The 18,812-nt window shown below is 43.2% G+C and overlaps 1 non-coding gene across 1 annotated transcript; it reads left to right on the top strand.

Moving 5' to 3' along the window:
* Positions 1 to 12,597: 12,597 nt before the first annotated feature.
* On the top strand, positions 12,598 to 12,788 carry LOC140275901 (U2 spliceosomal RNA). Its single transcript, XR_011908604.1, has one exon. It is a non-coding gene; the product is annotated as a U2 spliceosomal RNA (small nuclear RNA).
* Positions 12,789 to 18,812: the final 6,024 nt, after the last annotated feature.

Raw genomic sequence — 18,812 nt, 5'->3', positions numbered from 1 at the left:
TACCAACTATGGTCGGACATTCGCAGCATCTTACAGCGGAACACCTCCGCTCCCTCTTTTGATGGTGTATGTTCGGGCATTCGAACTTTTTCTTACCCACTTTTTACAAACTATGGTCGGACATTCAAACCTTCTTGTAGCAGAACACATCCACTTCTTCTTTTGATGATGTATGGTTGGGCATTCGCACCTTTTCTTACCCATTTTTCAGGAATTATGGGTGGACATTCACACCTACTTGCAGTCGAACAGCTCTGCTCCCACTTTTGATTATGTTCGGTTGGATATTCGAACCTTTTCTTAACTGCTTTTTACAAACTTTGGTCGGACGTTCACACCTTCTTGCAGCCGAACACCTCCGCTTCCGCTTTTGATGGTATATATTCGGGCATTCAAACCTTTTCTTACCCGCTTTTTACCAACTATGGTCGGACATTCACACCGTCTTTCAGCGTAACACCTCCGCTCCCTCTTTTGATGGTGTATGTTCGGGCATTCGCACCTTTTCTTACCCGCTTTTTACAAACTATAGTCGGACATTCAAACCTTCTTGTAGCCGAAAACCTCCACTCCCTCTTTTGATCATACTTTGTTGGGCATTCGCACCTTTTCTTACCCGCTTTTTACAAACTATGCTCGGACATTCAAACCTTCTTGTAGCCAAACACATCCACTCCTGCTTTTGTTGATGTATGGTTGGGCATTCGAACCTACTTGTTGCCCGCTTTTCATTAATTATGGGTGGACATTCACACCTTGTCGCAGCCAAACACCTCCGCTCCCTGTTTTGATCATGTATGGTTGGACATTCGCACCTTTTCTCACCCGCTTTTTGCAAACTATGGTCGGCCATTCACAGCTTCCTCTCCACCATACTTGTATGGTGGGATATTCACACCCACTTGCATCCGAAGATCTCCGCCCCCACTTTTGTTGATATGTAGTCGGTCATTCACACCTTACCCGTTTTCTTGCCGCCAAACACCTCCGCTTCCGCTTTTGATGGTATATATTCGGGCATCGCACCTTTTCATTCCCGCTTTTTACAAACCATGGTCGGACTTTCACACCTTCTTGTAGCCGAACAACTCCGCTCCCGCTATTGATTGTGTACAGTCGGGTATTTTAACCTTTTCTTACCCACTTTTTACCAACTATGGTCGGACATTCACACCTTCCTACAGCGGAAAACCTCCCCTCCCTCTTTTGATGGTGTATGTTCGGGCATTCAAACATTCAAAGGTCAGGCGGTGGAGGTATGTGGAGGGGGCGTGGTGCATCAGCTGCAGGAGTGAGCTGTGGAGAGAGCTCTGGGGAGCAGGACTAGGTGAGTGATTAGTACACCGGCAGTCACTTGTCTAATCACTCTCCTCTTTTAAAAACTCAGTAGCGTGCTGGAGCTGGAAGAAGGATTGAAGTGGAGTCGGCAGAACAAACAGGGAGGGAAGGCCTGCGAACGACTCCACATTCGTGAAAAAGGGTTATATAAACGATACGTTGAACCATCCGCTGTCTCTGAGTCTCTCTGAAAGAACCCGCAGTGGCAGGAGGACCAAACTGGGCCCCACGGACCGTCCGTTCACCTATGCGCAGCAGTTGACCGACGCAGCGACACGGTGGCTGCTGCCAGGGGACTCGAATGGAGAGTGGAGGATGCTGGGACAAATCGTCCTTGAACAGTTCGTGGAGGGGGTTCCAAGTGGTACGGCGGAGTGGATATGCTGCCACCGACCTGACCTGGAGGCCGCGATCACCCTTGCGTAGGACCATCTGGCTGTTTTTTTCCAGGGCCGAACACCGGAGGCTCGGCCAGCATCGTTGGGCCGGCCAACACCAGCGCCCCGGAGGAGGCTGTCAACAGCTGGCTCTCAGCTGGCAACAGCACGACCGTCTCCTCTTCCCCGCACTAACCTTTCCTGCCCTCTCTTTCCACCCCAGGTTCCAGCCGCTACAAATCCTGCTCCCGACCCACAGAGGGTCCCTCAGGTGGCGGGGCAGGAGTGTTGGAGGTGCGGGCAGCCCGGTCATTTACGCCGCGAGTGCCCGCTCATGGAGGTCGGACAGGTGATTCGGGTTGTTGGCCCTCCAGCGCCCAGGAGGGACGTACAGCGTTCCGGTAAGGATTCAGGGGGGTACACATCAGGCAATGGTGGACTCGGGCTGCACACAATATAGTTCACCAGAATCTGATTCGACCTGGGGCTTTGATAGAGGCAGAATGAGTGGATATTAGGTGTGTGCATGGGGATATTCACAGATACCCCGTGGTCCCGGTTGAAATTCGCTGTAAGGGGAAAAAGCATAGTGTGAAGGCCGCGGTTAGCTCCTGCCTGGCGCACCCCCTGATTTTGGGAACCCATTGGCCCGGGTTAGATAGATTAGTGGGGCAGTGTGTGGGGGTGCGCTCACGACCGTCAGGGTCATGGGATATGTGTGCTGTCCTCAGCGGTGACACGAGGTTGTCCGACACTGCAGATGGGGAGGGGGAACCGACGGTACCTTCACAGGAGGCTCCGTCGGTTCCCGTGTTCGACTCCATGGAGGCCAAGGTCAGGCGGTGGAGGTATGTGGAGGGGGCGTGGTGCATCAGTTGCAGGAGAGAGCTGTGGAGAGAGCTCTGGGGAGCAGGACTAGGTGAGTGATTAGTACACCGGCAGTCACTTGTCTAATCACTCTCCTCTTTTAAAAACTCAGTAGCGTGCTGGAGCTGGAAGGAGGATTGAAGTGGAGTCGGCAGCACGAACAGGGAGGGAAGGCCTGCAAACGACTCCACATTCGTTAAAAAGGGTTAAATAAACGATACGTTGAACCGTCCGCTGTCTCTGAGTCTCTCTGAAAGAACACGCAGTGGCAACAGGCCGTCACAATGTGCAATTATTAAAGACAGTAGAGGACGATCTCTCCCGTTGGAAGTCCTTACCTATATCACTTATGGGGAGAGTTACAACCATTAAAATGATGATACTACCAAAAGTTAACTATTTGTTCTCAATGATCCCCATAAAACCACCTGCTACTTGGTTTAAGTCACTAGATTCATGTATCTCCAAATTTCTGTGGAAAAACAAACCACCACGTATTAGTTTAAAAACCCCACAGAAGACCAAGGACAGTGGTGGATTAGATATACCTAATTTTCAGCACTATTCCTTAGCCAATAGGTTACAGTATATATCAAAATGGTTTAAACCTAGCCCAATAGATGAACATGGATAAATATAGAACAAGCATTGTGTGATAATCTGGAAATCTCTGACCTGCCACTTATTAGTCAAAACGTAAAAAATCACAAATGTTTCAAAAGCATTAACATCAGCACCTCTCTGACAGCCTGGTGGGAATTTCTTAAAATAACAAAGTCTTCACTTGTCCCGTGTAAGCTTACACCCATCTGGAACAATCCTGACATCCTGCAAAACAAGAAAATGCTAAACTTTACTCTGTGGAAGATCAAAGGAATCAAACATCTGGAACATATAATCCAAAATGGACATTTTATTTCATTTGATGAGATCATATCACAACATGAGATAGGCAGCAATAAATTCCTAGAATATCAACAACTTAAGTCTATAATAACAAAGAAATATATCCTCCACCGACCAGACTTACAACTCCCGATTAGGGAAGCAGAATTTCTAAGCATCTGCATCCCAAAACTACTATCAAAAATATATAAATTATTGTCTAAGATAGATGACACAATGTCTCTACCGTCCTCAAAATGGGAGGCAGATTTATCCATCAGTTCTAGTCATAGCTTCTGGCCACAAATATGTTTGAACACCTTCACAATGACTCGAAATCCTAATTTACAGCTCATACATTACAAAGTTCTTCATAGAACACACTATACAGGACAAAGGATGTTCAGGATGGGTCTAACACACTCAAACATCTGCTCACATTGCACAGATAACACACCTGATGATTATGCACACGCTTTGTGGTTTCGTGCGCCTGTCCAGAAGTTCTGGCTTGAAGTCTGTGCGGACCTATCAACATGGCTAAAGTGTAGCATTCCTTCATGCCCCACACTGTGCATACTGGGTGACTTGGACAACATCAACGTGGAATTTAGCTTAGCACACATGATCCTCACAGTGTTATGTATCGCAAAGAAAACTATTCTCATGAACTGGAAAGCGAAGAACAATCTGTGTATTAACCAGTTTAGAAATGTTCTTTTAGATTATATTAGCATGGAAACAATGTCTGCCTACTCAAAACATCAATTGGCTGAATTTAATTCTCTCTGGTCCCCTCTGATTAGCTTGATCACATTGTGGTGGTGGTAGGTTGCTGTCCCGTCGCTCTGGGCGGTTGGGTGTGTGCTGGGGGGGGCAGTGTGGCTTCGGGCGTCTGGTGGTCTCTCGGGTCGTGGGGACCGGGTTGGTCATTGCGGGGGGGGACTGTGTGTCGGGCTTGGAGGGCAGTTTTGGGGGCTTGCGGGTGGGGCTGTCTTGCAGTGTGGGGCGGGGTCCCTTAGGGGCCTTGGGGTGGTGGCTGCTGGCTCTGTACCGGGTGACTGGGCCGCTCTGGCGTGGGTGGTGGTGCTGGGCCTGGGCCCTGGTGGCTGGCCGCTGCCTTGCGCCCGGGGCGGGGCCCTGCCTGTGCCTGGGGGGTCTGGGTTGCCCTGGACATGTCAGAGTATCTCTACTGTTGGTGCAGGTCCTGGTGCCGGGCTTGTTGCTCTGGGAACTCCAAGGTGTCCGGCGGTTGTTTTTTTTAGGATGTTGGGGCGTGCGGTGGGGGGGAGTGGGTCTGTGTGGGGGTGTGCTTTTCCCCTGTTGGGGGGGGGCCTGGGTGATGGTGGATCTCAGGCCCGGGCTGCTGCGACTGGTGTGACCGGGTGATTTGTTTGTTTGTTTGTTTGATTTTTGCTGTTGTTTGTTTGTTTTTGTAGAGGTCCTCCGGGGTGGGGTTGGGTTGAGTGGGGTGGGGCGGGATGGGTTCCTTCTGGGGGTACAGTAGCTCCCGGAATATGGTGACTGCAGGCCCCGAGCCTGGTGGTCATCAGGCCCTCCTGCCCTGTGTTGGGTCCCAGGTAGAGGGGATGCCTATTGCAGCCAGTCTCTGGCTGCCCTCTCCGGGGTGGGAGGGGCCAGGAGGATGAATTAATTATTCTGCTGGTTTATATATTGTAAACATAAACAATAAACATTTATAAAACTTCCCTTGGCAAAGCAAATCTGTTTGGCATAAAAGGTATTCAGACTACAATTCTGCTGCCATAATGCTGAACAGGACAAGGGAAAAAAAACTAAAAGAAAATAACTGACTCTGTGCGTTACTAAATATCCTCACCAATAAAAAAGAACAACACTAAACCTTTTCAGGAATCCGAGAATAAGCTTCTTTTCACGAGTTCTACACAATTTCGGATTTTGATATAAAATGAATTCCTTCACTCAAACCAAGTTAAAATTGCTTTGTCCTTTTTATTTATCCACGTCTAAATAGCTTTAAACAAAAAAGAACGTAGTACTTTGCAGGATAGGAAAGAACAACACTAAACCTTTTCAGGAATCCGAGAATAAGCTTCTTTTGACGAGTTCTACACAATTTCGGATTTTGATATAAAATGAATTCCTTCACTCAAACCAAGTTAAAACTGCGTTGTCCTTCATATATATTTCGGAATAGGTTTCAACAAAAAAGAAAGTATTACTTTGCAGTATACAAAAGAACAACACTAAACCTTTAGGAGAGAATAAGCTTCTTTTCACGAGTTCTACACAATTTTAGATTTTGATATAAAATGAATTCTTTCACTCAAACCAAGTTAAAACTGATCTGTCCTTCATGTTTTTGCATGTCTAAATAGGGTTCAGGCATAAAATCCTTCATATTACCCTGTATGAGAAAGAAGCATACTTGTGATGGAGCAATACACTCCTTTTGGGTAACCTAAACTGATGGTTGGGGAGGAAAGTTAGAAGAACAATCAACTATACCCAAAAACAGATGACGTGATGAGCGGGCAATATAACTCTGTGTTTTTGCTTCAGTGATAAGAGCAACTCTGTATTCTGTATTGTGTTGTTCTCTCTTTCAAGATATTATTATTAAAGCCTCTTATCTCCTCAGAAGAAAATAACTGACTCTGTGCGTTACTAAATTTCCACCAGAATTTTGGCGTCACGAACAGGATCCCTCGACTGGTGTCTCTGGACCGGACCGCAGTGCATGGCCAGCCTGGACTGAGGTAGCTGTTTCCCGCCTCATACCTCCAAGGCCTTTTCTGAGAGAAAGGACTGGCGACCTGCCAGATGAAATTGGGCAAAAGGCTGACTGAGGGTGGGAGGCAGGTTCTGGACGTCACGCGGCAGCGGAGCCTCCACTAATGGGTGATAGCACAAACACACTCACACATTTTTCCTGCTCTGTGTAGTGAAGAAACGCTTGCCGACTGTGATTCACGTAGTAAAGTTTTGCATGCTTTTTCCGTCCTAGAGCAAAGATATTTCTCTCAGAATATAGGAACTTATGTTCATCAGTAGTGACGTCAGGGGAGTTTGATTGTCCTCCAAAGTTAAGTGGAAACCACGTTTACTCTATGTCTGCATCAGGCCAGGTTTTGAAGGAGAAAATGACATCGCCCATTGCGTGTGTCACTCCCGATGGGCTCTCCTTCAAACACTCATTTTTGTTATCAGAGTTGTGTCCCATTAACCTGATGGGCTGTGATCTCATGTGTAAATTAGGCATTATTTTAACTTCTACACCAGAGGGTGTTAACGTTATGTTACAGCCTGACAAAGTTTTCACAGCAGTGCAGTTTGATTCATCTGCACTTACATATGCTTATGAGTGGAAACTTCCCAGCTCTCCTTTTTCACAACAACTAGTGGAAGAAGCAAAAGCGTTAGTTTCACCCCTTTCTGATTTCATGCAACCTGCTGATTTGCACTGCACATCACACATTTCTTTGGGGCCTGACAATGACTATGAGAAGAAGTGAAAAAATATGTGCGCCTACTTTATTGGCTGTGTCGCTCACTCCAGAGCAATTCGATTTTTTTAATGTTTGTGGTACTCGCCCTCACATTTCCTTGGCCAAACCTACACACTGGCATTGACAAGGTGTGGGAGAGTTTGTTGCTACATGTCAGAAAGAAACAGATTGGACCGTTTCACCTGCTGATCCAAATTTGATGTTTTCTGAACGATTGTCAGCATACAAAAAAACATTTTTGAGTACAATGCATTGTCAAAGAACTGTGGAATTAATTCCTACCACAGAATCACATTTTGAAGCATGTTTTTTATCTGAAAAAGATTTGTCTTCGATACCCATGTTGGCTGAAGTGCCCAATGATCTTTGGGCGAAGAGCAAATATGATGTGGGGTTGTTTATTGTTGAAACTAGATTAGAAGTAGATAAATATGAAGGACAAAGCAGTTTGAACTTGGTTTGAGAGAAGGAATTAATTTTATTGCAAAATCCGAATTCATGCATAACTCGTCAAATAGATAGTGATGTGTCGTTCGTGAGCGATTCGTTCGATATGAACAAATTTTTATATGACTCGGGAGTAACGAGTCGTCTCAGTGAGTGATTCGTTCATTTTCATGCAGTACCCTTCCTCACCACATGGCAGGCGGCAGCTTCATAAGCTCAGTCAGCAGGACAGGAAACAGTATTGATTCGTTCATGACTCAACTCCTTGGGTCTTCGTTCATTTGTCACGTTTTAAATTCTACGTTTCATTTGACAGGCTGAAGAGCAGTAGGCACAACAGTTCGTTCACAAACCGGATCATTAATCTCATAGACTATTCTACCATCAACAACTTGGAAACCACAATCGACTCTCTAGATACAGAAAAAGCATTTAATGGAGTGAACTGGAAATTTTTATTCGCAGCATAAAACAAATTCGGGTTTGGGTCACACTTCATCAACTGGATAAGGATATTATATAGCTCCCCAAATGCAAGTGTCAGGACAAATGATTCAACTTCTCCAAGCTTCAGTCTGCAGAGAGGTACAAGACAGGGTTGCTCACTTTCTCCCTCACTTTTTGCTATTTTCATCAAACCTTTAGCAGCTGCTATCAGACAAGATAGAAATATTAAAGGCATCCAAACCCAAAATATTGAGCATAAAATAAGTCTTTATGCTGATGATGTATTATTTTTCCTTCAGAACTCAGAGACGTCTCTCACTCACACGATCACACTTTTTTCTTCTTTTGATGCCTTAACACAGTGTGACAGGTGATACCACGTGGGAGATCCTTTAACTTGGACTGCTGTCCCTGTGCTGCGAAATGGCTGTGCTGCTCAAATGGTCTCTCCTTCATCATATACACAGTTATTTATACATCACCTTCCACCATGAAGCGTTGTCCCTTTTTGTTTCTCTCTTTGTTCTTAAAATGCTGTTATGCATGTCTAAACCAATCCATTAAACTAGATCATTTTGGCAGTAAAGTGATCTACAATGTGCTTGGTCGCAAAGCTGCTCATCTGTGGTAAACAGCTCTTCAGAAAGGCATTCTTCAATTGATTTCACTAATTTTATGTAATAATTTTGTGATTTCCTACAAAACTACACTTCTTCTCCCATCTGTCTGAGTATTTAATATTGTCTGGGTCCCGTTAAAACATGTATTTTTCCCATCTAATTCCTTGTTTGCTTTAAAACAAGTATTCCCCATTTTCTATCCCTTCAGTAGCCAACCAGTTTGTATGGAGTACACTGGAGCAACTTGACTGATCAGTAAAACACTGCTTTTGTTGTCACCGCAAGGCTTCCCCCGTCGGTTGTTTCACTGAGACACTACTGAGTAACTACAACTCAACACAGTTTATACACATAACATTCATATACATACTAACAAACAAACAAACAATAATTTATCGCAATTTTCTCATCTCTGTTTGAACGTACACCCAGGTAAATTTTCCTGTAGTCTTCTCATACCGACTATGGACCCATTCATTGTTTAACTTCACTGTTTTGCAAATCCTAATTGAATATTACACATTGACATTGAACTTTACTGTATAAGCAGGTCTTCATTGCATTCAGCAGCCTATATGTGAGCATTTATGTGTAAGCTGTTCTTCTTTGCATTTATCAGCAGCAAGCAATTCTTCACTGCACATGCATATGTAAATAGTAAAACAATTCCAATGTGTTAGCGAAACCTTCTATATCACAGTGGTTTCTAAGGTCTATTTTAAGTTCTTTGCCATCAGTGAGATGACATTGTTTACAAAGTGTGTCAAATTATCACTGAAGATCTTTTCAGGAATTTCAAATCTAGAAATGAGTTATTTTACGCGTGATTTTGCTACTGAGAGTGCATCTGCTTGTGCACATGGAAATATTTCAGACCATTTGGTAAAAACCTCTGTTGTCACTGAGCAGAATCGTTTCCCTTAACATTAATTTAGTTCAATGAAATCTACAAAATAATGAAATAATGAAATCCAAACAAATATGTTGAAAAAGATACACTGGCTTAGGGAATTATCTTCGTTTTGGTCTTAGATTGCCCTGTGGAATGTATTTTGCACATATTTGACCTGCTAGACAAAACTTTATTCATTTATTTATTCTAAAAAAATTTTTTTAATAATTAGTAAAACCATATGCTGTAAAAACCTGGTTCATTATTGCTTCCATTCCTCCTGTTGAGACATGACATGGTCCTTGGCTCAATACTGCAGCATATTTAAACAAATTCTTTGGCAGTATGGTTTTCCGTCCGGTCATTCATACGAGTCTATTGTAGATGGCAATTGAATAACATCTAATAATGCTAAAATATTTGTGGTTTATACATTTAGCTGTGGATGTCAACATACCTGTTTTTCCAATGCTGTGTTAACACATGTACAGTTGAGAAGGCATACTGACTGTCAGTGTAAACGTTAACAACCTTTTTGTTATTTAATTTACAAGCTTCAGTTAAAGCTACCAATTCGACTGCTTGAACAGAGTAATTTTTTGGTAGTGGTTGTTTTAAGAAAACTTCAGTTTCTGTTACTACTGCAAATCCTGTAGCATTTGTGCCATCAGGGTTTTTTTCCTTGATCTGTTGAATAAATATAGTTATTTCTGCATTTTCATAACGTATATCAGTTAAGTCTGGCCTGGGTAAAACACTGATGGTTATTTCTGACATGCAATCATGAGGCTTTCCATCTGTGGGGTAGGTAGCAGTGTGGATGGATTAAGTGTAGCACATCTCTCGACAACAAGGTGTGGCTGTGAAAGAAGAACTGTTATGTAGGAGAGATGTCTGGTAAAGATATTTTGTTAAGTAACCATATCACAGCCCCTGCATGAGGTACCTTAAGTGTTAATGGGTGAAATAACACCATTATTGTTGATGCCTGCACTGCCAATGGCTTCTGGCCATTGATTCAAAAGTACGATCTCGTCCCTTTTTCCCCCTTTCAGTGGACACTGGCCCCTAATTACCGCAATTCAGCAGGGGGTCTTTCATTAGGAGTACTGGACTCCCCCGTGCACGGTTTCAGCTCCGACCCTGGACAGCGGAAAAAACGTTGAGATCTGGTTTGAGGACCCAATTGTTGAGAAAAGTCTCTCAATGAGACTCAGAGTTGCTGGAGTCAGTTAATGCAAAGGTTTAATCTTGCAGCAAGTTCAAGAATGTGTGTGTGTATGGGTGTATGTGTGCGAACGTGTGTGAGTTTGTGTGTGTGAGAGTTTAAAGAACCTGTTATCCACAGGCAGGTCTTAACTAGTATGGCACGAGTCCAGCCTGTCTCATCTTTTTTGGAAGGTCCAGCGCTCGGCCGTAACCCTTCTGTCTGTTTGGACTCTCACATACATTCGGTTAATCATAGAAAAACGAGAACAAAACCTTTTAGCCCCTTAAATTCATAAAAGAGACATGGTGCAGTTATTTCCATTCTAGAAAATAAGAGTAATCACCACCATTCCTATAAATTCTGGATATTCTAACAATCTGAATCTTTTTTAAATGTTCGATGAAGCCCTTTGCTGTTCTGTTTAGAGACTCAGCTGATCATAAACCAAGTTTTGCTCTTGAACCAAGCTTCTAAACTCTTCACCTTTTTCATTTCTCAGTTAGTATTCACTTTAAAACTGATTAAAAGAAAAATTAAATGAATGCCTATCAACAAATGTGGGATCTAAACTCTAGTGCTTCCTCTAAAATAATTTCCTTTCTCAATTCAGAAATGTGTGTGTGTAAGTCACAACACCCGTGACACCAAAACGGCTTTCTTTTCTCTCTTTTCTCTACACTCTGCACTGTGAGCACACACACCAAATCAGAAAGGCTTTTTTCTCTCTTTTCTACATTATGGACTGTGGGGACACAAAACCGCTCTCTCTTTTTTTTTTTTTGATTGTGTGCCAGGGCGTTGTCTCACGTATTAGATTATGCTTAAGATACGAATAGGTTTATCAGTCACATCAGAATCCATACATACTGATCCTCCCGTAATAAAATGGTCGGATCTTATCAAACACACTTTGTTTCACAAGTCAGCGAAACAGCGTATACACGTCAAGACACTGAATCAAGTTTGCCACAAGAACTCATAAGTTTGGCAGTATTGCTCTGCCGTCAGCAATCATACACCCATTTTATTTTCATGAGACATGTGCAGGCACCTGTTCATCTACTGTTCTATCACTATGAATTAGTTTATCTATTATCAATAAGGATACTTCTACAACTACTATCAAAGTATGTCCGGACTTCTTATGTTGTCAGTTGCTATATATGAATAAGTGGGTTGCTATTGAAAAGCATTAAGCATGTCACACAGCCCAAACATATAACATTTCAGGACACACCACACAGTTAACAACCACAGTGAAGCGTGTCAAAGCCCAAACATGTAACATTCAACAGGACACTTACACAACACATTCAAATCAAACAGTCAGACAACATACAAGAACCTATACCCCAGCCGGCATTGCTCCCTGCCTATTTTCCTACAACTCACTATGTGTGCGCACACCTTTATTCACAAACTCTTCAACTTATACTCTTTTACCGAAGCTGCTACAGCTCGATTGGCCAAATACCCTTAGATCCTATTTCGGTGAATTTTACATCTGCCTTGCATGTAACAGATTAGCGGTTTAGCAGTTTTAATTTAGTTTGAGTGAAGGAATTCATTTTATAGCAAAATCCGAAATCGTGAAGAACTCATGGAAGTAAGCTTATTCTCGGATTCCTGAATCTTTAGATTTGCTCTTTCTTTTACTGCAAAGTACAATGTTGAGCAGCACTAATGAGTTGTTTCTATTTTTGGCAGGCTTTACCTTTGCGGATGAAGCCCTTTCTGTCTGTGCAAAAGAAATCTTGTTACTGTGCAGAGTGACTTTTCTGAGTAGAGTCGCCTTACTTGTTGCGACTGTGCCGATGTTCGAAGCTGGAGTGCAAAGTTGTTGCTTGAATGGTGCTCGCTGGAGCGTGCGGTAGTGTAAAGTTATACCATTTAAAAGGGCTGAAGAGTGCTCAGTGCAGCGGGTGGGCGGAGGTGCAAAGTGACACTATGGCCATAAAAAGAACACCGCTACAAGTGCGCATTGTGCCAGGAAGGGCCCTCGGACGTGAACCAGTGGACAGTTATCGCTTCTCGGCCTTTTGGCTAAGATCAAGTGTAGTATCTGTTCTTATCAGTTTAATGTCTGATGTGTCCTCTATGCGAGGACTACATATTAAATGGATTTTTATCAATAGGAGTTGAAAAAGGAGCTTGCTCCGTTCACTCCAAGCATCGACCCGGTACTGCAGTGCCGCTGGGAATGGTGCGCTCTCCTCTGCTCTTGTGAAAAAGCAAACAGCGGTGCAGGATGGAAGTTTCAGGGAGCCCAAGATGAAACTTTCTTTTTGTCTGCTGAGAAAAGAGAGTGAATGCGAAGTAGACTTTAACACGGCTCTGGGAGCGAGCCGAGTGCGGGCTAACCAGGAGAATTGCTTGAAAGAAACGCGACACCGAATGAGCGGTCAGAACAAAGCCTCAATACGGTGTTCCCGTGTTGCTTGTGGCTGCCTTGTCTTGACTTGTTGCGACTGTGCCGATGTTCGAAGCTGGAGTGCAAAGTTGTTGCTTGAATGGTGCTCGCTGGAGCGTGCGGTAGTGTAAAGTTATACCATTTAAAAGGGCTGAAGAGTGCTCAGTGCAGCGGGTGGGCGGAGGTGCGGAATGCGAAGTAGACTTTAACACGGCTCTGGGAGCGAGCCGAGTGCGGGCTAACCAGGAGAATTGCTTGAAAGAAACGCGACACCGAATGAGCGGTCAGAACAAAGCCTCAATACGGTGTTCCTGTGGTGTTTTTATAAAATGCGATGCAAAAAAAGGTGGGAATGCCCCATAGAAAACTAAAAGGTGGAGCGGAAGTGTTCGGCGGCAAGAAGGTGTGAATGTCCGACTATATTTGGTGAAAAGCAGGTGAAGCAAGGTCTGAATATCCAACCTTACATCATCAAATGCGAGATCAGAGGTTTTTGGCTGCAAGAAGGCCATAGTTTGCCAAAAGTGGGTAAGGTGCGAATGACCGACTAAATATCAACAAAAGTGGGGGCGGAGGTCTTCGGATGCAAGTGGGTGTGAATATCCCACCATACAAGTATGGTGAAGAGGAAGCTGTGAATGGCCGACCATAGTTTGCAAAAAGCGGGTGAGAAAAGGTGCGAATGTCCAACCATACTTGATCAAAACAGGGAGCGGAGGTGGTTGGCTGCGACAAGGTGTGAATGTCCACCCATAATTAATAAAAAGCGGGCAACAAGTAGGTTCGAATGCCCAACCATACATCATCAAAAGCAGGAGTGGATGTGTTCGGCTACAAGGAGGTTTGTATGTCCGAGCATAGTTTGTAAAAAGCGGGTAAGAAAAGGTTCGAATGCCCGAACATACACCATCAAAAGAGGGAGCGGAGGTGTTCCGCTGTAAGACGGTGTGAATGTCCGACCATAGTTGGTAAAAAGTGGGTATGAAAAGGTTCGAATGCCGAAATTCGGCTGAAAAAAACTGTGTTCGGCTGCAAAAAGGTGTGAATGTTTGACTAAAGTTTGTAAAAAGCGGGTAAGACAAGGTTCGAATGCCTGACAATGTATGATCAAAAGCGGGAGCGGAGGTGTTCAGCTGCAAGAAGGTCTAAATGTCCATCATTAATTGCTAGAAAACATGAAAGAAAATTTTCGAAAATCAGTCCGCACATGATCATAAGTGGGAGAGGAGGTGTTCAGCTGCAAGAAGGTGTGAATGTCCTACCATAATTGCTGAAAAATGTGTTAGAAACGGTAAGAATGCCGGACCATACATCATCAAAAGCTAGAGAGGTGGTGTTCGGCTGCAAGTAGGTGTGAATGTCTGACTAAAGTTCAAATATATTAACAAAAGCGGGAGGAGAGGTCTTCGGATGAGTGGTAGAGAATTTCCAACCATAATCTATAAAATGCGGTGAAAAAAAAAGGTGTGATAGAAACCTAAAAGGTGGAGCGGAAGTGTTCGGCTGCAAGAAGGTGTGAATGTCCGTCTATAGTTGGTGAAAAGTGGGAAAAGCAAGGTCTGAATGCCCAATCTTACATCATCAAAAGTGAGATCAGAGGTGTTTGGCTGCAAGAAAACGGGTAAGGTGTGAATGACCGACTAAATATCAACAAAAGTGGGGGCGGAGGTCTTCGGATGCAAGTGGGTGTGAATATCCCACCATACAAGTATGGTGGAGAGGAAGCTGTGAATGTGCGACCATGGTTTGTAAAACGCGGGTAAGACAAGGTGCGAATGCCCGACAATGTATGATCAAAAGAGGGAGCGGAGGTGTTTGGCTACAAGGTCTGAATTTCCAACCATAATTTGTAAACACCGTTGAAGAAAAGCCTCGAAAGCCCGACTATACACCATCAAAAGCGGGAGCAGAGGTGTTCAGCTGCAAGAAGGTCTGAATGTCCACCAATAATTACTGAAAAATGGGCAAGAAAAGGTGTGAATGCCCAACTATACATCATCAAAAGCAGAAGTGGATGTGTTCGGCCACAAGAAGGTTTGAATGTCCGACCATAGTTTGTAAAAGGCGGGTAAGAAAAGGTTCGAATGCCCGAACATACACAATCAAAAGAGGGAGCGGAGGTGTTTCGCTGCAAGAAGGTGTGAATGTCCGAGCATAGTTTGTAAAAAGTGGGTAAGAAAAAGTTCGAATGCCAGAACATACACCATCAAAAGAGGGAGCGGAGGTGTTCCGCTGTAAGAAGGTGTGAATGTCCGACCATAGTTGGTAAAAAGCGGGTAAGAAAAGGTTAAAATACCCGACTCTACACAATCAATAGCGGAAGGGGAGTTGTTCGGCTAAAAGAAGGTGTGAAAGTTTAGAGTTGTTCTTTCCTATCCTGCAAAGTACAACGTTCTTTTTTTTGTTTAAAGCTATTTAGACATGGATAAATATGAAGGACAAAGCAGTTCCTTCTATGGGTACAGTAGCTCCCGGAATATGGTGACTGCAGGCCCTGAGCCTGGTGGACATAAGGCCCTCCTGCCCTGTGTTGGGTCCCAGGTTGCGGGGATGCCTATTGCAGCCAGTCTCTGGCTGCCCTCTCCGGGGTGGGAGGGACCAGGCGGATGAATTAATTATTCTGCTAGTTTATATATTTTAAACATAAACAATAAACATTTATAAAACTTCCCTTGGCAAGGCAAATCTGTTTGGCATAAAAGGTATTCAGACTACAATTCTGCTGCCATAATGCACAACTCTGGATTTTGATATAAAATGAATTCCTTCACTCAAACCAAGTTAAAACTGCTTTGTCCTTCATATTTATCCATGTCATAATAGCTTTAAACAAAAAAAGGACGTTGTACTTTGCAGGATAGGAAAGAACAACACTAAACCTTTAGGAATCCGAGAATAATCTTATTTTCACGAGTTCTACACAATTTCGGATTTTGATATAAAATGAATTCCTTCACTCAAACCAAGTTAAAACTGCTTTGTCCTTCATATTTATCCATGTCTAAATAGCTTTAAACAAAAAAAAGAACGTTGTACTTTGCAGGATAGGAAAGAACAACTCTAAACCTTTTCAGGAATCCGAGAATAAGCGTCGATTGACGAGTTCTACACAATTTCGGATTTTGATATAAAATGAATTCCTTCACTCAAACCAAGTTAAAACTGCTTTGTCCTTCATATTTATCCATGTCTGAATAGGTTTCAACAAAAAAGAAAGTATTACTTTGCAGTATACCAAAGAACAACACTAAACCTTTAGGAATCCGAGAATAAGCTTCTTGATACCAGTTCTACACAATTTCGGATTTTGATATAAAATGAATTCCTTCACTCAAACCAAGTTAAAACTGCTTTGTCCTTCATATTTATCCATGTCATAATAGCTTTAAACAAAAAAAGAACGTTGTACTTTGCAGGATAGGAAAGAACAACACTAAACCTTTAGGAATCCAAGAATAATCTTATTTTCACGAGTTCTACACAATTTCGGATTTTGATATAAAATGAATTCCTTCACTCAAACCAAGTTAAAACTGCTTTGTCCTTAATATTTATCCATGTCTGAATAGGTTTCAACAAAAAAGAAAGTATTACTTTGCAGTATACCAAAGAACAACACTAAACCTTTAGTAATCCGAGAATAAGCTTCTTTTCACCAGTTCTACACAGTTTCGGATTTTGATATAAAATGAATTCCTTCACTCAAACCAAGTTAAAACGGCTTTGTCCTTCATATTTATCCATGTCTGAATCGGTTTCAACAAAATAGAAAGTATTACTTTGCAGTATACCAAAGAACAACACTAAACCTTTAGTAATCCGAGAATAAACTTATTTCCACGAGTTCTACACAATTTCGGATTTTGATATAAAATTAATTCCTTCACTCAAACCAAGTGAAAACTGCTTTGTCATATTTTTCAGCAAGTATGGTCGGACATTCACACCTACTCACAGCCGAACACCTCCGCTCCCGCATTTGATGGTGTATAGTCGGGCATTCTCTCCATTTCTCATCAGGTTTTTGCAAATTATGATCTGACATTCACACCTGCTTTTGATGTTGTATGGTTGGGCATTCGCACCTTTTTTTACCCATTTTTCAGGAATTATGGGTGGACATTCACACTATCTTGCAGCTGAACACCTCCTCTCCCGCATATGATCATGTGCGGTTTGATATTCGAAAATTTTCTTTCATGTTTTCTAGCAATTATTGATGGACATTGAGACCTTCTTGCAGCTGAACACATCTGCTCCCGCTTTTGATGGTGTATAGTCGGGCTTTCGAGCCTTTTCTTCCCCGGTTTTTACAAATTATGGTTGGACATTCAGACCTTGCAGCCGAAAACCTCCGCTCCCTCTTTTAATCTTACATTGTCGGGCATTCGCACCTTTTCTTAACCGCTTTTTACAAAACATGGTCGGACTTTCACACCTTCTTGTAGCCGAACACATCCCTTCCCGCTATTGATTGTGTACAGTCGGGTATTTTAACCTTTTCTTACCCGCTTTTTACAAACTATGCTCGGACATTCAAACCTTCTTGTAGCCGAACACATCCAGTCCTGCTTTTGATGATGTATGGTTGGACATTCAGACCTTCTTTTAGCCGAAAACCTCCGCTCCCTCTTTTGATCATACATTGTCGGGCATTCGCACCTTTTCCTACCCGCTATTTACAAAACATGGTCGGACTTTCACACCTTCTTGTAGCCGAACACATTCGCTCCCGCTATTGATTGTGTACAGTCGGGTATTTTAACCTTTTCTTACCCACTTTTTACCAACTACGGTCGGACATTCATACCTTCTTATGGCGGAACACCTCCGCTCCCTCTTTTGATGGTGTATGTTCGGGCATTCGAACCTTTTCTTACCCGCTTTTTACTAACTATGCTCGGAAATTCAAACCTTCTTGTAGCCGAACACATCCAGTCCTGCTTTTGATGATGTATGGTTGGGCATTCGCACCTTTTTTTTTACCCATTTTTGAGGAATTATGGGTGGACATTCACACCTTCTTGCAGCTGAACACCTCCTCTCCCACTTATGATCATGTGCGGTTGGATGTTCGAACATTTTTTTTCATGTTTTCTAGCAATTATTGATGGACATTCAGACCTTCTTGCAGCTGAACACCTCCGCTCCCGCTTTTGATGGTGTATAGTCGGGCTTCCGAGCCTTTTCTTCCCCGGTTTTTACAAATTATGGTTGGACATTTAGACCTTCTTGCAGCCGAAAACCTCCGTTCCCTCTTTTGATCATACATTGTCCGGCATTCGCACCTTTTCTTACCCGCTTTTTACAAACCATGGTCGGACTTTCACACCTTTTAGTAGCCAAACAACTCCGCTCCCGCTATTGATTGTGTACAGTCGGGTATTTTAACCTTTTCTTACCCGCTTTTTACCAATTATGGTTGGACATTAACACCTTCTTACAGCGGAACACCTCCGCTCCCTCTTTTGATGGTGTATGTTCTGGCATTCGAACCTTTTCTTACCCACTTTTTACAAACTATGCTCGGACATTCACACCTTCTTGCAGCGAAACACCTCCGCTCCCTCTTTTGATTGTGTATGTTCAGGCATTCGAACCTTTTCTTACCCGCCTTTTACAAACTATGGTCGGACATTCAAACCTTCTTGTGGCCGAACACATCCACTTGTGCTTGTGATGATGTATAGTTGGGAATTCACACCTTTTCTTACCCATTTTTCAGTAATTATTGGTGGACATTCAGACCTTCTTGCAGCTGAACACCTCCGCTCCCGCTTTTGATGGTGTATAGTCGGGCTTTCGAGCCTTTTCTTCAACAGTGTTTA

The sequence above is a fragment of the Leuresthes tenuis genome, unplaced genomic scaffold (genome assembly GCF_036924035.1).
Source record: "Leuresthes tenuis unplaced genomic scaffold, fLeuTen1.0.hap1 SCAF_18, whole genome shotgun sequence".
Lineage (NCBI taxonomy): Eukaryota > Metazoa > Chordata > Actinopteri > Atheriniformes > Atherinopsidae > Leuresthes > Leuresthes tenuis.
This window is presented reverse-complemented; position numbering and strand designations above follow the sequence as displayed.